The following is a 22,178-nucleotide window of genomic DNA, read 5'->3' as shown; positions in this document are numbered from 1 at the left end:
TCTTCTGTAGATATTGTCATTGTCCGACCCAAGAGACGATTGTCGCTGCTTGTGAAACGTTGGTGAACAAATTACACGTGACCTAGAACGGACAGGACTACTGGATCTATACAAAGCCCAGGAACCAGTGATGATGTCTGGTAATCCAATAGTTCGGATTTCGAGTTCGTTATGTAACGCTTGTGTCAAGATTTCGGATGTCTGATGTTGACGACTGCTTCCAATTAACTTCTTTAAGATGCCGAGGCGTTCTCTCACTTTTATCTTTCTCTAACGATGGCGAATCCAGTTATGTTTTATATACTTTCCCCCCTAATTTTCTGAAAGTATACGCGAAGGTTCGAAGAAAATAAATCCTGTGTTCGGTATACAATTTATTCTTTTCTAATTAAACTGCAAACAATTAAACTTTTATTTAAGCACGCCAAGTTTTAATTACTCGAGAATAGTGAACGGATGTGGTATGTAATTATTATTTATATTAAGCACTAAAAAAAAGTAATATTTTCTTAAGGATTTGATAAATTCTACCCACAAAAATTGTTTTCTCCAATGTTGCCGGGTATTGGTTTTCTTCCAATTCTGCTTGGATGCTGGCGCGGGACAATATCTAACGTGTTTTCGGGATTTCGATGACATTCTAAGCAAACATTCAATCAATCTTTTTCGTTCTCTGAGCTCTTAAGAAGTTTCTTTACGTGTACTGATGTCAGGTGCAACAACCAAAGAACTTTGATAATCCAGTATACGATGACTCCAGAATTACAAATCTCGAAAAGATGAAAGAACTGTGAGAACCTCCAGCCTGAAAGATCCGTCCTAGCTCTAGACCAATCCCACTGTAATTAATGATGACAACTTCTGCCGCACTCCCATTCTTTCTCCTTCTTGATATCATCCTCTCCAAGTATGTCATATTGTTTCTGCTCTCCACAGCCTACCAGTCATCGGGCAAGGCCTTCCGTTACATTTCTATTTTCTCCTTTCATCTCACCTTCTTGTCTTTGCTCGCCATTTAAATACGATAAAGTATTTATTTGAAAATTTTAAAACCTTAAATATTTACGTAATGTAAATTTCTATTCTTAAGCACAATATCATATTATAGTTATTATTTATATGAGAATATATTCGGTCTATGCACGTAAGGTCGGTGGCGTATCCGCGATTTTCGGGTGCTGCTCGAGGCAGGTTTGGAGAGACCAAGACACGTGTCTCCTGTCACGTTACCTTAAAATTACTTTGGTTAGTTAATCTTACTTAATTGAAGTCGTTCGGTACGCGTTATTACATTTAGTTTTATTTTAAAGGTTGCTCTGGTTGGTATGAAAGGGATGCTCGCAGCACCCCCGAAGCCTCCGCTTGTTTCTGCAATAAATCAGTCGTATCTTTTCGTGCCAATTCTTCGTGATAAATGTTAACGAAGTAGTTTAAACTCATATTTTCATTTAAGCAGAAGACTTGGTTATCAAACAAATGCGCAGTCTTCATCTGTCAGTGAAAAAGCATCCTTTAACACTATCTGCCAGCAGGATATATTAGCAATCATTGGGCCAAATATATCATCTTAAACGAGATGACATATTGTAATATTCCCCTTGTAAAAACGAAAACCGTCTTGGACGTGTACCCGGTTATGTTTCTGGAAGAAGGAGGTAAGAATGTTTCATCCGACAGAAGAAAAAGCGAGTGACAGCTTCTCTGTCACCCATCACCGAAAAGGGGGTAGAAGTAGGATCTCATCCTAGAATCCCTACATTCACTCTGGTTTGCTTGTAAATGTCAGCGTAACGAGACAGGTGCTGGCATCAAGAGCGCAGCAGGAGCACATCGAGTGGCGGAATTATTTATTACTCACAGAGTAAAATTTTCGCCGGCTTTGCCTCCCCCGGGAATAGATAGAAGAAGGCATCTTCCATTCCGACATCTGCAAGAAAGTGCAGTTCCAATTTTGGATGTCTCGCAACTACTTCCGGAGATATAACTTTTTCTTAATTCAATTACTCCGGGAGTTCTTCTTTTTCGGATTAATTTGTGCTTCTTGACAAAAATGGCAAAAGTTGAGTTGTAACCATTCATTATAGAAATGGCATTCACGTGCTGCAGACGTATTAAAAAGTAGTAAACACCATAACGTGCAGCGCTAATTGCAAAGCGGGGAAAATTACGATCGACTTAGTTATTTAAAAAATGGCTGGCTCTGGGTCGAATTTCCCGGCTACATTAAAACCGTCATGAGTATCGTGTTTCCCCGATTGTTCCGGTCATTACAGACAGATGGCGCTCCAGGTCATCCGTCCACCCTCGCTACCTCGGCCACTTTTGCACGCTCCCTGTATAATTAATTTATTTATTTTTAAATGAAATATTAATTCTTATCGAACTATTGGGTTAAAATCTTATGCCGCAGGAAGACGTAACATAATTCGATTTAATCCAGCTAAAGAGCCCATTATGACACTCAGCCGGGTGCCCATTTCTATGCGCATAATCCGTTTCGTTAAGGGGTTTTTGTTCGGATCGAATCCATAATTCAGTACAGTAATCACTTTATAAATTATTAATCACCTCATCGATAATATTGAGCTGTTAAACTTCATTGGAGCAACTTTCCATAATTCCTCAACTGAAGAATTTTCTCTTTGCAGGTATTAGGGCCGCATCAGGTGAACACTAGACATCAAATACGTCCTAAGGTGAGTGTGACTTCCAATATAAATAGTAATTTAGATCCATTTCCGGTTAGTTTTTTGTTTATGATCCACCGGAATTGTCAAAATGGATAAGTAAGAGTGGCGAACGATCTCTAATAGAACTCTTTGGAAACTCATTTTCTTTCTGAATCCATTACTCTGCTTAATGACACTAAACAATAAAGTTAATTTTTTTCTCTTCTTCAATCGTAATGGAATCCATTAAACACATTCTGTTTTCTAAGTTAGTTACCGTAACTGGGAATAAACAGAAATCAATGAAAAGATAACGTTTCTGCGATTATCTTCGGGAGAAAAGGATGGTGTTTACTACATTGGCCTTCATTATAGTCTTATGCAAACCTTTTGATGTAGTCTGATAAAACTATTTCTGACATAATGTAAGCCGTCTCCATTAGAAGACTTCATTAAATGTTATTTGTTGGTTGATGAGGTTTGAATTCCTTCCGAATTGCGTGTGGAAGTATTGCGAATGATTTACGGAGAACGTCGAAGCTCGGGGGGGATAAAAATATGCATCATATCGGGTTTATATAAATAATACGTTATTGCTTTTTAATATAAAGATTATCCTCGGTTAAAAAGATAAGAGAAATTGCATTTAAAAATTTCCAGTTGCACAGAGAGAGTTAGTGAAGAGGGTCAACAACCAATAACATCTCTTTCGTTCCTGTTTACAGCGGGGAAGAGAAAATAAAAAATAAAAAAAGAAGAAGTTCTTTGTGACGGTGCTGCTGTAGGATTTCCGGCGATGATGAAAAGGAACCTCTTGAGAAATTTTCGGCGCCGAGTTATTCGGTAGAGGCTGAGAGTATTGGCGTGGAGAGCAGATAGAAAAAGGCAGCTGTCGAGAGCTTATGAGGCTTTAGACCAATCTGCTGCTTCAAAGAAGAGAAGGGAGACGACAGAGAAAAGGGGAGCGATGGCTAATCTTTAGTAGGTCCTCCGTTTGGATGTAACATGCAGATGTGAAAGCGAAAGATCACAGACCACGCGTTTCGTTTTTTTTAATCTACAGGGAATGACCACGTGACCAGGACGTATTTATAACTTTTTCCAACACAATATTTCACTTTCACTCGACTATAAATCTTTTATCGTTATTATTGAAGAAACTGCTATTGTAAAATCGCCCTGTTTGGGATAAAGAATATTTTCGGTAGCCGAAGATTGAGGGCTTTGCATCGACAGACGAGTAAAGGTAAGAATAACGGTTTGATTTTGGGGAGTGGAGAGATTAGTTGTAAACAAATTGTAAAATATAAAATTTGCATTATCTGGAAAAAACACATTTGAAATGAGTAAAAATGGCCCCTACTAAATTACAGCAGACAGATCAGTGTTCCAGCTAATTAAACTGATCATTAGCATCAATCTAATAAAAACCTTCATAATTATCTCGGCAATCGATCTATAAGTAATTTCGGCTACTTATTAGATAATTCTTATCGTGTGAAATTCTGAATTTCTAATCGTGTTTAACTTTAATATCTAATATATAATTTATCAAATTTTATTTAAAAGTTATGCATGCTTTCGAGCTTTGTTTAATGGAGATTTTACAACGTTCCTTGTATTATATTAAGCGAAAACATCTGCTCGAATTATGCGACTAGAAAAACCGTTCTCAGACGTTGTGTCACGTGACTAGGAAAGGCCTCCCGGCTTTATTTCTAACATCAAACGGTGCAGGAGTCTCCTCCATTAGGTAAGTCGTCACAGCTTTCGACATTAATTAAGTCGTAGCAGACTTAATGTCGTCGTCTCGAATGTGAATGACAGACCCCTTATTCTGCAAAGTCCGGGGTCAAGGTAGAAGTGGAGCGAAGCGTTATATTCCCCTAGTACAATAAACATTCCCGGATGCACTGTTAGAACACCGCATGATGATTGCCCCACTCCAAAGACGATTCGTTTACTTCATTAGCATTCCATTAGTAATTCTCACGAGTACCCCCTTTACGTTTCTTGTACTTTCTTCGGATTTGAAGAAATGTGTCGATAAAAGCATCTCTTTAACATGTAAAGTGAGCAGGACCAAAGCCACAAAAAACAACTCCCCCATCAGGAGCATTAAGGACGACGAGAAGATGTAGAAAAGGAATAAGTCAATTTTATGATTCAATGCAAGTTGATAGAGTCGGGTGGCAATCAACTGTGTCTCGGGGCTAATTCGACTCGAAAAGAATGAAAGGGAATTTTGATCAAACTAGATTTCTTTATTTACATGTGACGTTAGCCGCTACATCGGTTACAATGTGTAATCAGCAAGGTGCAGTACTTAAGAGAGGCAGTCTTTGGCTGTCAGGCAGGCAGCAAAGGCCTTGGGCATCCTCACCCCGAATGCTAGCAATAGATACGAGACAAGAACACCTGCTATGCCCCGAGCTTGAGTATTAAATGTCTATTGTTCCGGAAACAACTTAAAACACGGCTTCGGGACAAAAGCAAGATGCACAACGCTCTATACTTCTTCTTATCTATTTCAATTTTCGGTAAAATCGAAGCAAAAGAAAAAAAATGTCGAATGAATGCAGAGTTTGAAGCAACAGAAGAATAATTAACTCGCCGACAAATAAAGGACGAGCAACTAATGAAATTTCTATGAAGTATTTCGTTTTCATCGTCCTCTTTTTCTATTAGCGCTGACTTGACCAAAAATTTCTCTATTTCTTTAACTTTTTCCTGTCACGTGCTTTATCATTTTCCCGAACGATCAATGCCTATGAGCCCAACTGTCGGGGGCTATTGTCTTTGTCACGTGACACAAACCAGATTCTGGCCATTACAAGCGATAATGCCTTTCCTTTCGCTAGCTACTTGTGATTATTATAGTAGCAAACCGCATCGTTTTTAAACGCATTCTTCCCCGTTTACATTAATAATATTTTATCCTAAAGTACACATTTTATATTAAGGAAAATTCTAAAACTCTAATCTTAAACTACACAATTATAAACATTAAATGGATTCCACAAAGAATGTATTTCTTTTTGCTGATTTTCTTGTATTTTCAAAAACTCGCTTGTAGGCATTAACGTTTTTTAATTCGCGTAACAGTGGACATGTGGTCACTTGGCACATCAGAATCATTATGGTCGGCTTGGCCGTCTCAGAAATTCCAAAACTGTTCTATCTCTCCGCTATCTGTTTCTGCTTAAATCGATGGTCTGCCACGTGGCCTATGTCCCACCCATTCTAACGCTATCTTTGGCTACAAGAGATGGGAAAATTCAAAAGGTTTCCGTCTTTTTTTTCTTGTGTTTGTCTGTTGGCATAAAACGCTAGCGGCCTTGGATGGTGATAAATGTAACAGCAACCGTTATGCATTACAAAAATGTTATTTTCTTTCTTAAAATACGAAATATTTTATCTCTCGGTTTTCAAGATAAATTAGAGAAAATGTTTATATTCTTTTCGTATTTTAAAAAGGAAAAAGTAATCTTTGAGCATAGAATATTGATCTTTCACACACCAATTCTCAAATTTCAAACTAAATATAGATTCAGGCGCGCGTGAACCTAAAAATAGCAATTGTTCCTAACTAGTTGCCGAATGGATAGCTTATTTACGAAGACACAAATTGGCAAATTGGCCAATGATGATGTTTACTAGTTGACGATTGAATGATGCGAAGTGACAATCGAAGATGAGGAAGATCGGCCTTGGTCTGCACAGGAGAAATTAGTCGACCACTAGCATTTTTATTACGGAAAAGTTTTGCCACTAAATTCTTCAGAAAACACGAAATTTCATCATCGACAAAGTAAGCAGCCATTTTGGCTTAGTCAGTGACCGTTGTCTGCAGATGGTGCTGGACAACGACTCCCACAAGAGGTCGTTAAACTTGCCCCAATGGATGTGCCAGCCAACAAAGGTATAAAAGCTGTGCAATGTATAAGACCGCAGAACAATCCTGACTTTTCTCCTCTTCGTACACTTGCCACTTCTAATCTTCTTCTTCTTCTTCCTTACTTATTTATGCATTTTAGCTCGATATTCGCTGTAAGTTTTCACTTAAAATATGCTCGAGCGTACTTCTAGCTAAACTAATTATCACGTTTTTCTGTTATTCTCACTTAACTACGGAGGTGGGGGCCTAGAGGAGTTGGAGTGCATCTCTGGAAACACGTTGTGTGTAAAGAGTGTCACGCATTTGTTGACAAATGAGACAACGACGCCACAGAAGCCATTCATTCCCGTCTTGACTGCACATCTCCAAGACTTCATATTTTAAATTTCTTGACAGACCAATGTTGTCTTTTTTGCTCTCTCCTTTCAATTCGATACGTTTGTTGAAAATTAAACCGACTTTAAAACGATGGCAGAATTCTTCATTTCTTTCTGTTATTTATGGCCTTTTCTTAAATAATCTCGGCTTAACGGAGCACGAAAATTTTAGACGGGGCAGAGGGTCATTTTGTTCGAAGGTCCGCACTCCCAGATTTATCGGCAAGAGCAATTTACAAACTTACAACTCTCCGTTGCCAATTACTTGGAGAGAATCTCACTTAAGCTTAAACCTTTCAGATAACTTTACAAGTAATTTCCGGGCCAGAAATGACGTCAGCAATGTTTGTTCACACTCGTCAGCTTTATCCTATGTAAAATAGACAAACTGTTTTATTGGCGGATGTAATCTGTGTTCACACTTCCGTCACGTGATGCCGGCGTCACTTCCCGCCAGGATGTTTGCCTTCGGATCTGCGGATGATACAGAGAGCTGACCAGAGAAAAATACACTTTTCTCCTCCCCTCCCAGAGCAAACATTGCAAATAAGGTTTTAAAATTTCCTCATTTCAATTTACATCCGGCATTAATGTCGGTTCCACAAGGGCCGACTTTACCAATTTTATCATGGTCACGCGTAGCAATCGAGGGGTCTTCGCTCCGTCGAACTCGAGTGGTGCCGTCTCGATCAGTTCTTTCAGGAAGAGTCACGGGACGTCACAAACCTAGTGAAGAGGTCCCTACCTGGAACTCTGTCCGCGCCGTTGCTAGGATACGATGCGCGTGGAATTTGGTCTTTCCAGGGAAAATTTAATCAGGAGTCGAGAAGCCGCGAGTTCAGAGACGTAGACGACGACAACACGACAAATGATTCGTTCGCCCGACTTAGACGGACTCTTTCTCACTTCATTCTTCTGCCTCTCAAATATCTGTCCTTGCTTTCAAATAATTGTCTGCATTTTTCGTTCTCCGACGTCACAATAGGGGCGTCCTGTCTCGTCATTGTCAACTTACATTCTCTCGCTCTTTTTTCCTACCCCCCGATCGGCCACCGGGTTTTTTTCTTTGTTACTTTCGGTCAGATTGGTTTTAATTACGTCTGAAACGGGTTTCGACGGGCGCATCCGGCCGAATTAATAAATAAACATCAGCGGATCGGTATATTTAAATATTTGACGCGCAGTATCGAATTCGGTGCCGACTACGGAATTGGTAAACTCTTGGCCGGTATCGAATACCGGACACCTCGACACTCGGGTCGTTAATATCCCATCCAGCACCTGATACTGGCCTCTGCCAGTCGCCATGTAGCGGTGAGAACCGCAAGACCTGACTCTGACAAAACTAATTAGCTGAGAAAGGTCCAATTAACCGAGCTTCCATTGTCTCATTACATGTCGACGTGCATGCCGGGATACAGTTACCTATGCGAAGTGCTCACCTCGCATTTTCTCAAAACTACTACTAGATTACATCTGCAGCTTTAATCTTTCTGATCTAAGTGTTTTTTTCGCGTGTCGGGGTGACTGGGCCACGTGTAGTTCTCGTCTTAGGGGACTCGGATTCCCTGCCGAATTGGTATCTATTGTAAGTGGTTAGCAACGACACACGGTTGGAATTTTATTTATCACTGTAATTACCTTAGTGTCGTCGGAACAGCGTCTCGGTGGCAAATTGAAATAGATTTGGCAAGGAAATGGCGAGCTCCCTCGACACTCGACTTAGACTTTCATACCCTGTGGCGGAAGACGTGAGAACGAAGCGTAAAGACAACGCTGCACAGAAATCATTCTACTCTCCTGACTGAATTGCAATGAATTGGATTAGTGCTGCACACACACTAAGTCGGAAGCCATCCAAGCACTCAATTCGATATTCCCTGTAAAATGACGTATCATACGCTTTTTTTCAGTGTTACGTGGATACTTGGTCATGGAAAGAAACACCAGAACAGTACGAAAGGGTACGGAATAGTTTCGGCGATTAATACAATGATATTAATTACTGAGTCGGTGATAATTGTACGGACAAACACTGATAAGTAGTCGGTTGCTTAGAAGATAATTTAATGCCAACAGACGGAAATTAAAGTGACAGTTACAGCATTCTATCTTCCGGTAAATAATTACAAAATACGGTTAATGGAGTCGATTGGAAAGATACCAAACACTCTTTAACCAGCTTACTCCACCTAGTTGTATGCAATAATGTGGATATTATGCAAATTAAAGCTGTCGATTTTGGTTTGAATATTTGGAAAATCGCCGTGTTTTGCAGAAGAATGGTACGATTACGGGCAAGAAATGGAAAACATCCGTAATTAAGACACACAAGTAAACTAATAATAGGATTTGTTTGGCTGGGCTCCCAATTACGGAAAATCTTCTTATCTTTATCTTACGACCCGTTACATAATTTGCCGTCGAAGCCAAATTAATTTTGCTCTTTCGTCGGCCAAACAAAATTTATTTTCTGCTAGAAAATGATAGAAGCTGTTGACAAATGAAGAGTATTGTATCATGGGCCGCCCGGAGCAATGAGAAGAGCGAAATACCATCTATAACATCGACCGGCAGATGTATAAGTGATGACGTATGACTATCGACCATTATCTAAGGTTTAGACGCTTTTAGAAATCTTCCTAGCTGACATTTATAGTCGATCTTTGAGTTTTCGAGTGGCCACACTCCAGATTTCTCCATTCTTTCATCTTAACTTGTCTTAGAAGGAATAATTTGTAAGTCCCGGAGGAGACGAACACTGTTATTGTTTTCTTATATTTATGTCTGAAATTCTGTACTGCGCGACATATTTACGATAGGTTTGGAGTTGTCGGTTGGTGTTTGTTGATGGCATTCACCGGACTCTCGGTGTATTTTGTCGGTGACGTGTGTGTGCAGGTTGAAGATAAGACTTATTATGGTCTACACGAAAGGTTTAGAACGGACTCAATAGGAAGAGGCTTAATTTTCCCTCAATACAGAGTGGCTTCCGTCGATAGAATAGTTGGTTAGTGTCGAATGCTGTGAAATCAATTTTGGAAGATCTTTTGTTGCAAGCTCTTGGTCTTTTCGACATTGTAATACTTTTGTCTAAAGGCTTATAACGGCTGCAGACAAATTACAGTCAGACTAATCGTTTCCTCTTCATGCATTTAACATAGAAATCAATTCGAAAATTATCCTACTTTTTCCTCCTTTAATTATAAATACGAAGATTAGAAACAACGAATAAAAGTGGAATATTTTAATAATGTAGAACAAAGACAACACAGGGTATATATTTTTATAGAATAACTAATGGAATGTAAGCTACTTTTTCATTTAGAAAAGTCTACAAAATAACTTATTGCCTATTTAAAATTGTTATTGGTGTAAAAAATGGCGTATAAAAGTTTACTTTTTAAATTAAAATTTGTGATAAAGCTTATTACTATTTTGATGACCCTGGAAAGAAAGAATTGAACTCCGAGTAGTATGTTTGTACGAAATGGGGATTTACGGATATCTCTGCTATACATCATCGGAGGAGAAATCAAACAAGAAAAAAAAATTTTTCAATATTCCCGGATTGTTTTCTCAACATCAGTTTTGTAAATAAATTCCCACGAGAATCGTCTTCCATTCTCCGCTCCAATTGAATCGTTATATGTGTTCGGTGGGTCCACTAACAACAGTTTGAAGATGCAGTTTACATTCCTCAGTATAAAGCCGACTAGTTGGAAATACAAACAAGAGGAGGGTGCGAACTATTTATTCCATTATCTCGACATGTTTGCCGGGTAGCGTCAATACTTTCCCCTGGCTTTTCCTGCGGGAATATGACACAAACCCAAAATATGTGTCGGCCATTATGAAGAGAAACCTATTCAGTACTGTAGATAAACAAGCCAAGAAGACGAAGCAAATGTACTGGAATACTATTTTCTACATCCGAGTTTTTTCTGAATAGAACAACAAATTTTCGCGCATTCGACCCCCCCTCGCCCATCGTAAGCAAATAAAACACTTTCCCTCTCGGCTAGGCGGGATGGATTTAATGAGTTGGGACTTAATTCTATCTCTACTAAACAACTGCGGTCTCTGGGGTGGACGTCTTTCTCTCCCGTCTAATGTTGTTTGTGCACCTCGGCCATACATATTCATACGTTATGCTATACACCTTTGTGTATCCGCGCCGGAATTCGAGCGTACCCGTTGTTGCAAATTGAAATTATAGTCTCATTTTCTCTGTCAACAAGCTGTGCAAAGACGAAAGTCAATTGAAAATATGAAAAATAAGAATTGCAAAACAGATCGAGGCGAAGAAAGAAAAATTCCAGCTTCTCTTATATTATTTCCGTGGCAGCAATTTGTATCCTCTTGGTTTTCTCTTATGTAGTCGGCCGACTTAATTGTTCTTGACATAACATCGACATTTATTACGCAGACACGAAGGCGTCGTGTTACACCACTCTGCAACGGCGGCGGCCATCTTTCCAATATGGTTTCCTGCAAGACCGCTCTAAACTGCACTCCTTAGCAGCGTGTTTATGGCCGCATTTAAGTGTGATCGGTGCCAACTATGGCTCCTGCGAACGCATTCTGCTAACAATCTTCAGATACCGATTACAGATAAATCGATTGGACCAACAGAAATCGACAAAAATATGTCAAGGGTCGAGTAATTGAAAGGTTGGAGGGTGAAACGTAATAGGTTTACATGGAAGCCAGGGTACGTAAACGCGCATATTTATTACCGTGGAAACAAACAGGAGGGATTGTCCGGCGCTATTCATTTCTGCAATATTTACTGCCTTATGTTGCAGTCAAAGCCGACTGAGCATCTTTTAATGTAAACCGTGGGGCGCCGGCGATAGTAAGCGGGACGGGTTTATGGAAATTTTATCGTTGCCAGTATACATTTCAGCCAGCAATGTGTTTGAAATAACTCTGCCCAGCCAAGAACTCTGTTCTTGTTCTAAAGAGAAACTCTCGCTATCTGGACCGATATTCCTACGTCTCGCTTGGAATGGTTTGCAATTTACAAACTCGCTCCTGTAACGAGCTAAAAAGTCCCGATCGCTATTCTTCTTTTGAAAAAAACTATTTTATGCCTGCCATTTTTACGGAGGAAGCGTTATTTACTAACTCGTCTAAATTGAAGACGGCTAAAATTACAGATTAAAAACTTTCTCCTCCGTCTAAACTCGCAGTTTATACGGATGAATATGCTACAAAGTTTGCTCTTTTCGCCATGCTGGCGTTAATAAACTATAATATAGAACCTTAACGCGATCAGTACAATTACTTGCTGACTGCAGTAATTAAGTCGACACGATGTTCTGTGCAGCTATGCGAGAAGTGCGCAATCACTAACAGATCACAAATGCAATTAGCTCGATTATTATGTGTATCAACGAAGATGAATGCGTGACAACAATGAAATTACCCTCTTCTTGGGCAAAATTCTACCTGGATCCGAACGTCGAACATTTGGTTTCTGTTGGAGAGAGTGGAGCAAAGTTAAACACGGCAGCAATCTAATAATTGCCCGATTTAATTAGCAAAAAATACCACGCATACCCGTATTGTACAGCGGGCGGATAAAAGAAGGAGACTAAGTTATTAGTGGGTGTGCTAATAGGGGAGATCTCTATCTCCTGCGTGACGAGAGAGGACATGTGGCCCGCGACTGTCATCTTGGTAACCCAAACCAACCCCCTCCAGGGACACATCGTTTGACAGTTGACTTTATCTGTCATCTGAAGTGACGACGGCTGCAGATCAACCGGACGTTTTGTCTTTTCAGGCTACTACTCTACTCCCAAAGGAACTATATGAAGTAAGCTTCCTCCGCTTTTGGATAATTTTACACCCTTTATTAGTCGCGATGAACTTAATTTCTTTTATATTCATTTAAAATTCTGTTAAGTGTTTTTTTCTTTACATTTTAATAGACCACTTGGATGCTCTGTCGATTAAGAGAACTATCGAAAGACCGGAATTGACTGCATTTAAATTACTGTAGTTTATTAGAGGGACAATGTTGAAGAGGACGTCAACAGCACGACAATTAATGATGTATTAAATACACCCCTAAGTATTAAAAGTGTATAATTAGGGAGAAAATCTTACCGAGACCTATCTAATTGGAAGTCTGACCTTCGTTTCACCTTCGGTGTAATTACAAGGTTTAAAGAAACCTTCTGGAATACAGTGAGAACACGTGGCTCAGACGGCTAAAGTACAGATTCTCAGTAGTGGTCGAGGCTATTACTGTCACGTGTCCTAGTCTCATTGATTCTTCAGCCACCCCCTTCTGTGCAGTTGAGCATTACTTGGACGAGATTCGGAGATTGATACGGAATCGTCTGCATTTCTCCGCCGAAGACTGCTAGATACAGAATTGTCTTTTCGATTGCTTCCGAGACACTGACTTATAGAAGTCGGGAGAGAGTCGTCAAAGCGAATTTATATCTATGGAAGGCGCGAAGTATGAACATCTGCCGAACTTTTTAACTTCTCATCACAGTTAACTTTACGTAATTTGGATAACTCCTCGAATCTGTTTCTTTAAGGTCTTCGGGATGCTACTCCTCATTCCGTTTATCCGTCCTCTCGCATTCTCCCTTAAACGGAAAACAAAACATCAATAAACAATGTAAACATCGATGGTTGTGTCTGTGGATAACTTGGACATGATTGATTGCTGTTTAAATGTAATAGATGGCAGATTTTTAGTTTTTCCTCTCGATGATTAATTGAAGCAATCGATTCGCCCGGTCTGTATTGGTTTTCTATTGTGTGCCGGAGAACAAGATATTGTTCTCCGTTCCGCAGACTTTTCCAATTACTCGCGAATATTTAACTCAACATTCGTTCCTATCACGCTAGTTACTGTGCCACTTTAACAGTTGTGCAGCTTAGAAAAAGTTGCATCCTGCCCGTTCCACCCATTGAATTGGTCAAACTGTTTTATCCGGAGATCAAGTTAATCGGTTAATTTTCTTATTGTAGGGACGAAGAAAACGAAAGGAGGAGAGTGGGGAAAAAGCGAGTCGTTTAATAAAAGTGTCGGCTTTTCTGCAATGCAATAATGTAGCGAAAGAAAAACTGATTACCAGAGTGTGCACATGTATATTGGAGCGCAGATCGCTGTAAAACACGCACGGAAAGATGATGACACTGTTATGACCTAGCAGCCGTTCTAATGGAATATGTCCCTATCGGATTTCCGTAGAAAAGAGGGGAGTCGATTCATGTCGACTTATGGAGCTCTCTCCCGACATGTTGATACTTAGTGCAAAGACTCACAGTTCACTCGTTATCAGTGACTGTGTTTCGTTGCTGGGCTCACATAAAAATGTTTTATTACAGCTACTGCTAGGGTGGGCTCAGAAGGGGGAACAAAATAACACAGCTTACATTTCCGTTTCGTCCAACCCTCTTTATCAGCTGTAGCGGGACAGAAGGAGGGATATGCGGTGTAATGGACAGTGGGTCAATAAAATGTTTACGGCAGTCTCCGCGAGAGGACGTCTTGCCGTACAAACACGGGGACCCGTTTGGCCTGAGGGAGATCTTCCCAACATCCCCTCTTCTCTCGGCCGGGCGCCTGTGCTGTTTACTGTATCCCCTTGTCCCCCACAGACAAACAATATTTGCTGAGATTTCATTTGGCTCGTTTCACAGGCTCATACCCTGGGGGATGTGAGGGGAGGTGATTGAACCCGGTACGAGCGGCTCTACCATTGGTGGAAGGCGTCATCTGATGGCGAGTCCCGAGAGAAACGAGTTGTGTAAATGCAGTGAAATTTTTCAAGTTATGTAATTGGAATTTCTGTTGACATTGAAGTAGTGCTTGGGAAATGGAGGACACCTGTTGCTGATGAATCATACAGACCCATGGAAATTTGCCATCGATCACAACACTTCTGATGCGGATCATCCTATGGATAGCCGAAAGAACTCATAAAAATTCTGAGCCAAGATTAAAGAATTCTTGGGCAGGCATGTTTATGGAGATAAAGACTGTTTTGGCCCGGTATTTTCTTATTCAGTCAACGGTGTAGTCGGTTAATCGACAGGTGCAGAATTAAATCATGTGATTGACGTCTCGTGATGTGCAAGCAAGAGCCGAGAAGCCCATCATACCCTGAGGGAAGGAAGTGCTGGCTTCAGATCTTCTGCCTGTCAACATCCCTGACATGACCAGATGGTCAATTGGCAGGAATGTAGGGTGAACCAAAGTTATTGGTGTCCCCACAGCAAGAAGAAAGAAAAGAAAAATGCAGTTCTTTCTCAAACTTCATTTCTTGTAGGTGTACATCACAGGAGATCTAAAGACTCTTTAGTCAATTCAACCCAAGTTAAAAAGTCATCTTCTACAGATCTTTATACGGAATATTGATCTTTTGTCATTCCTTAGGATGAATCCATCTTCTAACAACGTAAAGATTTCGCTTAAACTTTATCCTGTCTGTTTCTTACGTTAAATTAAAATCCTTCGAGCTGCGTACAATCGAAACTTTTATCGTCTCTCCCTTCTTTGTTTTATAAATCTTTAGTGCAAATCATTTATAACTCACCTCTTACAGAGTACTTACTACTTACTTTCAAAAAAGAAAACGTATCATCTAAATTTCCAACTTATTTACTGTTGAAGCTATTTATTATTTTAAAATATGCTAAAAATTTAGAACACAAGAGATAAAAAGATTATCCTACAATCTAATCAGTTAATTTACAACAGAAAAAGATACGACAAATAACAGGAAGAAAGAATAAAACCCTCATATCTTGAACTAGACCCCTGTCTAATGACACGATTGTTCAAAGTCCACACTTTTATCTCTTGTAAGCAAATATAATAACGTGTTAAACACTACGTTATCACCATTCAGTCAGAATATCCCTATACGTTCTTCTATCACAGGGCAGGGCTGTCTAAACTCGTCACAAGAGCCACACACACATATCACCTATCAGAAATACGACAGCCTTATTCTCTATTGAAACTGCATTTTATATAATGGATAAGTATTCCCGAGTATACAATTATAATAATTAAAATATACGGGACCTGCTGTAAAGATCTAGAAGGGGCGCACCGTGGTACTGTTATAAATCAACTGATGTAGACCCGCTAATCCGCTCTATATTACACTATTTAATATATTTGCTTAGCATTAAAAGCTTCTTTATAAACAAATTTATTAACACGTAACCTTCGTTATTCCCAGAAGAAAGGGGAGGAAAAAAATCCTGACACTTTTTACAAAAAGTATGTTAATGAGATTAAAAGTTGATATTAATCTTAGCTTAGTTGCAAGCTTCTTTTCTTTCATTAGCCTGTATTTCTACATACATATAATGAGGTGGCAATTTTCCTTTACACTTATGTACACTATGTTATTGTTCAATAGAAAAGAGGATTAACCTTACTAATCCAGGAGGGATTAACTTTATACTTTGCTACTGATAAGAACATTAGAAAGTGGAGGTTTTTAACGGTAAGTGTGAAAGTCGAGATTTTCTGTGAAAATGCTTTCTTGCTTTTTCCGATTTTTTTTTATATATTGTCAAAGCATTCTGTCAAGTAAATTAAATATGGAGTATATCTTTATCGTTGAAGACAAGGCCCCATTTTATTTATCATTACGATTGTATTCGATCGAGCATCCAGGTTAATCAGTGACCATCTATTGATTTTTTTTATTATTCTGGAACATTTAATGACCACGCCTGTCCTCTACGCCGAGGTATTTGACGACAAAAAACAATAAAATTTAACCTTGCCTGTCTCATTTTCAACAGCTTCGTCTTCTAACTCCACGCGGTAACTTTCGTTAATACTTTAAATTAATAAAAATGATTTTGTAATCAGATTAAAATAATATTTTTAATCGTAATAAGCTACTTTAATTTACTGGAAATTTTGATTAAAATACACTGGTAAAAGTAGAAATCGTATTTATTAATGTAAACAATAGTGGCGATTTGTTTAGAAAATTAAAACTGGCGAAATTTGATATTAAAATGTGAAGTAAATAAATTTATTGGATGAAGAGAAAAATTCTTTGCAGCAATAACACGTAAGAAATCAAAGAAAATAAAAGTTTTAAACTGTTGCAAACGTCAAGCTCAAGATTATTTTCGCAGTCAGATACTTGTAATTTTAAAGGTTTTCTGTCACACGGCTCACGTTTAGAAGAGTGTTTGTCCTGTCATCCTTGTAGCCAACTAAATTTCTAGTTTGAAATGTACGGGTCTATCCAGGAAGATGTGAAGCCATTTCACCCAGATGGTGCGTGTTACTCCGTACCTTCTACAACATCTCACTTCTACATCACTACACATCGCTACTTCCAGTCGTGGTTTGGTCCGGTCGATCTCACAAAGCCTACCTTCTTTTTTTTTCCTCTCTTCTTTTTCCGTCAAACTTTGACTCGGTTATCGTTGTGGTCACGTACTCGCTGTCCAGGCTTTCTTCACTCTTCTGGCCAGCATGAAGCTTCACAATACATCATCGAATAGGATTTTTTATTCCCGGGATAAGATTTGTTAGATCTTTTATGCTTCCCTGTTAAAATGCAAATGGACTACAGTTTGTGCCGCCATTTTTTAACCCCGTAAGGCCATTAATTCGAGTTCGACCTTTTTAAACGGGAATTAAATTGTGTTACGAGTCAGCGGAGTGGTGTTTTGTTTCCACAGATAGCTATAATTTTCCACCATCGCTCGGGACGGATTTGTGAAGTGACCCATTTTCTCAACACTCCAAATCTATAAGCAATTTTACTCTCTTTATACATTTAGCAATCGCTGTTATCTCCGAAACCGCAATCAGCAATCGATACCAGTCGATGAAAAAGATGTCATACGTCTTTTATTATAATACACGTTCAATACCAAGTAAGTTTAATGGTGTTATTTTACTGATTGTATGTCTTTTTTTGCCCGGTGACTTTGTTGAATTTCTGTTTGTTTTCTTAATTTCGTGCATGGCGAACATTGATCAATTTGAAGTCGTCGAAAGCGTCAATTGTTGCAACTATCGATTCTTGTGAAATCGAAAAAAGGGGAGAGCATCGACAGGCCGAAAGTAATAACGGCATTTAATTTTTAGCACGGTAGCCAATCGATCTTTTATACTTTTTTTTTCCAACCGAATCGATTCGAGAAGGAAGAAAAATAATTATAAGTAGAGTTTCGGATCCAACTGCCTTTTATTACAGAGAGAGTGAGGTACAGAAAGGTAGACAGAGCATGACAACTTACTCATTTATAATTCCAAATTCGTTTTTTTTTTCTTCTTTTCTGCCCTATTTCTAAACCAGTTTTATGGGTCCACCCCGGAGAAATTTAAGTAATGTATTTTTAATCATTAATGTATTGTGATAATGCTTTTTTTTACAATCTCGTCAATCATTCCCGGCTCATATCTCTTGTTGCCACTTCACTATTTACAACTTCGTACCTGTTGACGCAATATCTGGCATTCCTATCTATAACATTCAACCCTCCCGTTTTTATCGGGTCAATCCCCTTTGCAGACCAGTTATAGTGTTTATAGGTGCCCGAGGAGCCGTTACGCACCGCCGGTTACACTCTTTCCAAACAGTAGCACCAACGGAATATATACCACCAAATACTCATATAGCTGTCATCTGGAAATGATGTAGACCTTGACAATTTTTTATATTAAACCTGTAAAAAATTACTTTCTTGGATTTATCTTGCAGAACGTTATAACTGGAAGATCCGGGGGTGAAAAATTAGCTCTTCGAATTTACCATCTGCTAGCAACGTGCAAAGAGCGGAAGCTGTTAGCACAATATTTAGTTATTTTTTTTTTCTTTCTTGGTTTTCTTAAATATTCTCAGGATAAACATGCCTATAAATAGTATAGTCGAGTAGGCAGATGGTTAAAGAATGAGGAAGGTCAGTGGGTCGGTGACCCTCGGTGCATCCCTTTTAGGAATCGAATGCAATCCGTTGTAATGACTTTCTCTATTATGTCATGAAATAGAGGGTAAAAATCTCTTGTATTCTGTCAGTTGAATAAAATGTAGGCAAGGAGAGGGAACTGTTTAGTATTCATGAAGCTTTTACTGCCATGTTGTTCGCTGGTACAGAAACCACTGCCGATCTAATGACCCTCTCTCTCTTCTTGGACGAAATATTTCTCCGCTCTGAATTGTGGAATTAATGTTGTTAATTCTACCGAGCTGAAACTTGGTAGGAATGCTGTAATTCTCGGTCCAGGAGAAATAATGTTGTTGAAATCAAGTGATGGTAATTATGCACTCGTGGGGACAATACGCTTGAAATTATGTTGACTGGGAAGGTAATACGGGACAAGAAGCTCGGTAATTATGGAACTGTAAAAACTACACCATGCCCGAGATAGATAATGGCGTGTGTGCGTAAGAAGCGGAGTGGAACAAGCCAATATTTGTTGAAAACCGTTATACACACATACAAGAGACTTATATCAGGCGCCACAGAAAAAAGGGTGCAGTTAATATTGGAATTCTTGCGGATTCTTAATAAGCGAAAAGTCCTAGTCTTTACAGACGAGCAAAAGTGGCTCCATTAAAAACACGTGCGTTTTAAAGCTAAGAATAAATTATACACTCTTCTAATTAATTCTACCGACGTGATAAATTCAGTAGATTAAAAGAAAATTGCAATTTGATGATGCAATATTTAAATGAAATGCTTCTAAGCCGATATTTGACATTTTTATCGTCGCTAAAAATATCCGGTTGTACAATACAATAAGTTAGGTGTCAGATAGTATTTTTTACAACTATTTATCTTATCTGCTTTAACAGCCGGCATTGTATTTTATATAAAGAGATAAACTTATCGAAACAAATATAGAGAAAAATGTAACCGATACTGCGCCTTTTTTTAATTTTAAATATTAAAAGAAAGTGTCTTATTCTTTTTTATTGGACCAAGTAGAGAGCTGGCGCAGATAATGGGCAGGGCGATGGGTCCGAAACTCATTAAATGGCTGAAAGTGGAAGGTGAGGTTATAGAATTGATCTCATCAGAAAACTGTGGCCCGTCTACGTTAACAACTCCACCCCTAGCAGAAATGGCGCGGAACTGGCTGCCGCTTCTGAAGTGGGCTCTTGTAATGTCTGCCCCCTTTTTCTACACGGTCTAGGGTCACGGGTGACGGAGTTTCTCGGCTGCTAGAAGCCAGATTACTCCGTGGAATTGGCCGATGGAAAAAGCAAATGGAAGATTGCCATTACTCGATGCACCAAGTTTGCAAAGATTTCCAAAAGGTAGAGACGGCTTTTAAGTAAGTATGGGGAAGACATTTGGAGGCGAATATTTCGCATTTCGGCCGTATTTCAATATAATGGAGCGTTTCGTCAGAGAAATGACCCCGATTTGATCGGACGGGAGGATGTAATTGCAGTGGAAAAAGGATCTTCCACTTATTTTCTAAGTTTACAAAACGGGCAAGGGTTTAACGAACAATCTATTCGACTTCTTTTGTCGAACTAGTCAAGAGGGATTTTCTGGATTTGCCAAAAGCAGAATGTTGAGTAAAGAGAGTTAATTTGTTCCCTCGACACACACTAATAGTCGGAAGTAATAAAACAAGGAATTTCACCGGGGATTTACTTAGCTTTTCTCTAAAGAACAATCCAATGTTGCCAGCTTCGTTTTAAGTAGTTCTTTTCATTTAGCTTGAAATATTTTTAAATAAACTTCTTGGTTTTCTTATTTTAAATGCGTATATTCCATCTAATTTATCATATAATATATTTTTTCCCCTCCTCCTTTTCGACTTTGAATCTTATTAACTGGCCCGTAAATAGAAAGGCAGATATACAAATATGCTCTATCGAAACATTTTATTGATAAAAGCGGAAGTGGGATTATATTTAAAGAAACCTTTTAAACAGATTAAGCGTGTTTATCTCTCTTGTGGCTTCTGCAATCTTGGAGCTAATGCATTTGCCGAAAACTGAAACAATCGAATTTAAAAATTGAACGCACTCGACTTGGCTCTTTCTACTGATGGATTTGTCAAAACATTCTTCACATTATTACCATTTATGTTAATCCTATTGAATAAAAGGATATGCAAATGTGTGCTAAATTATAAATGCCCGATGTATTAAGGAAAAACCAGTAGGAAATTTGGCTTAAAATTCAGTTAGACTGATCTTTTATAAGAAAATATTTTCTCCCAAAACACTGTAAATGGCGCCCCACCTACCACTGTTAAAATTGGAATAAGGAGTGATGGAATAAAGTAATTTCTGCCTTTCATTTAGTGATAGTTAAGTCTATTAGTGAGAATTTGCTCAATAAACAATTGCGAGTAGACGTCGTCACGACTTGTCGGACCGGCGTGCCAGTCACTGCTATTGATCCGAGCCGTTGTTAATTAAACATCATGAAACGAACACGCTATCCTCCAAACCTTCTAAAAATAATCCCTCCTTACATAAATACGCGTCCTCGATTTCTACGTTTGTAGTGACAGAAATCAGCTTTGCTATGGATTACACTGAAGTTGCACAAGTGCAGCTCCGAGTAATTGTATTTCGATAATCTTTCAATCTCCTACTGTTTTTAACGGACTGTTTGATTGCGATTTGTCTCCCATGTTGACGGGCAACCCCCTGGGATGCAAACAGTTCGATTCATCCCATCAGATTTAGATCTCATACTGTGGGTAGAAGATGCTCCACTATCTTCCGTTCCCGCAGAGCTCGGCACAAATTTAACTGAGAGGGATATACTTTCGAGTATCACTTCCATGTTAGTAGCTGTTCTAAAGGACAATGATTAATGTTTCTACATTGGGAGGATTCCTACAGGTTTGGAGAGGCCTTACATCCACTTTGTTAGCCTCGAAAAATATTCCAATTGGCATTTCTTAAGGTTCTCTATAAATTAAGTATAAAGAAAACTTGCAATTATCATCGTTCTTGTAAAGGTTCCTCGTGTGTTTTATAAATTCGCTAACTAAAAATATATAAAATTAATTAATTAGCGTATTGCCTAACGTAAAAATAGCGTAGGGAAGAGTTCGTTTTTCTAATAAGAAAGTGTTAATTACTTTGTTAATTTGATTACACTTGTTAAATAATAAAGACAAACAGGTTGATAACGATTGTGCGAGAAGAATTGATTCGAACATCCTTTTAAGCGTGTTATGCCTATAAAGTTTATTGAAAAATTGCGGATAGTTGAATTTATTAATAAAAGTGG

General features: G+C 38.8%; 1 protein-coding gene across 4 annotated transcripts in view; it reads left to right on the top strand.

The window, feature by feature from the left end:
- LOC111620879 (discoidin domain-containing receptor 2-like) overlaps window positions 1–22,178 on the top strand; it is a 129,958-nt gene that overhangs the window by 53,314 nt on the left and 54,466 nt on the right. For 2 of the 4 annotated variants that reach the window (XM_023362881.1, XM_023362882.1), the window contains exon 3: window positions 2,649–2,696. The gene's annotated coding sequence lies outside the window, so the exon portion shown is untranslated. Of the gene's footprint in view, window positions 1–2,648; window positions 2,697–3,384; window positions 3,916–17,683; window positions 17,841–22,178 lie in introns of those variants that run through there. The other 2 variants (XM_023362886.1, XM_023362884.1) reach the window with 2 other exon arrangements.

Source organism: Centruroides sculpturatus, unplaced genomic scaffold (genome assembly GCF_000671375.1).
Source record: "Centruroides sculpturatus isolate CEXI.00-Female unplaced genomic scaffold, Cexi_2.0 scaffold17, whole genome shotgun sequence".
Taxonomy (NCBI): domain Eukaryota; kingdom Metazoa; phylum Arthropoda; class Arachnida; order Scorpiones; family Buthidae; genus Centruroides; species Centruroides sculpturatus.
This window is presented reverse-complemented; position numbering and strand designations above follow the sequence as displayed.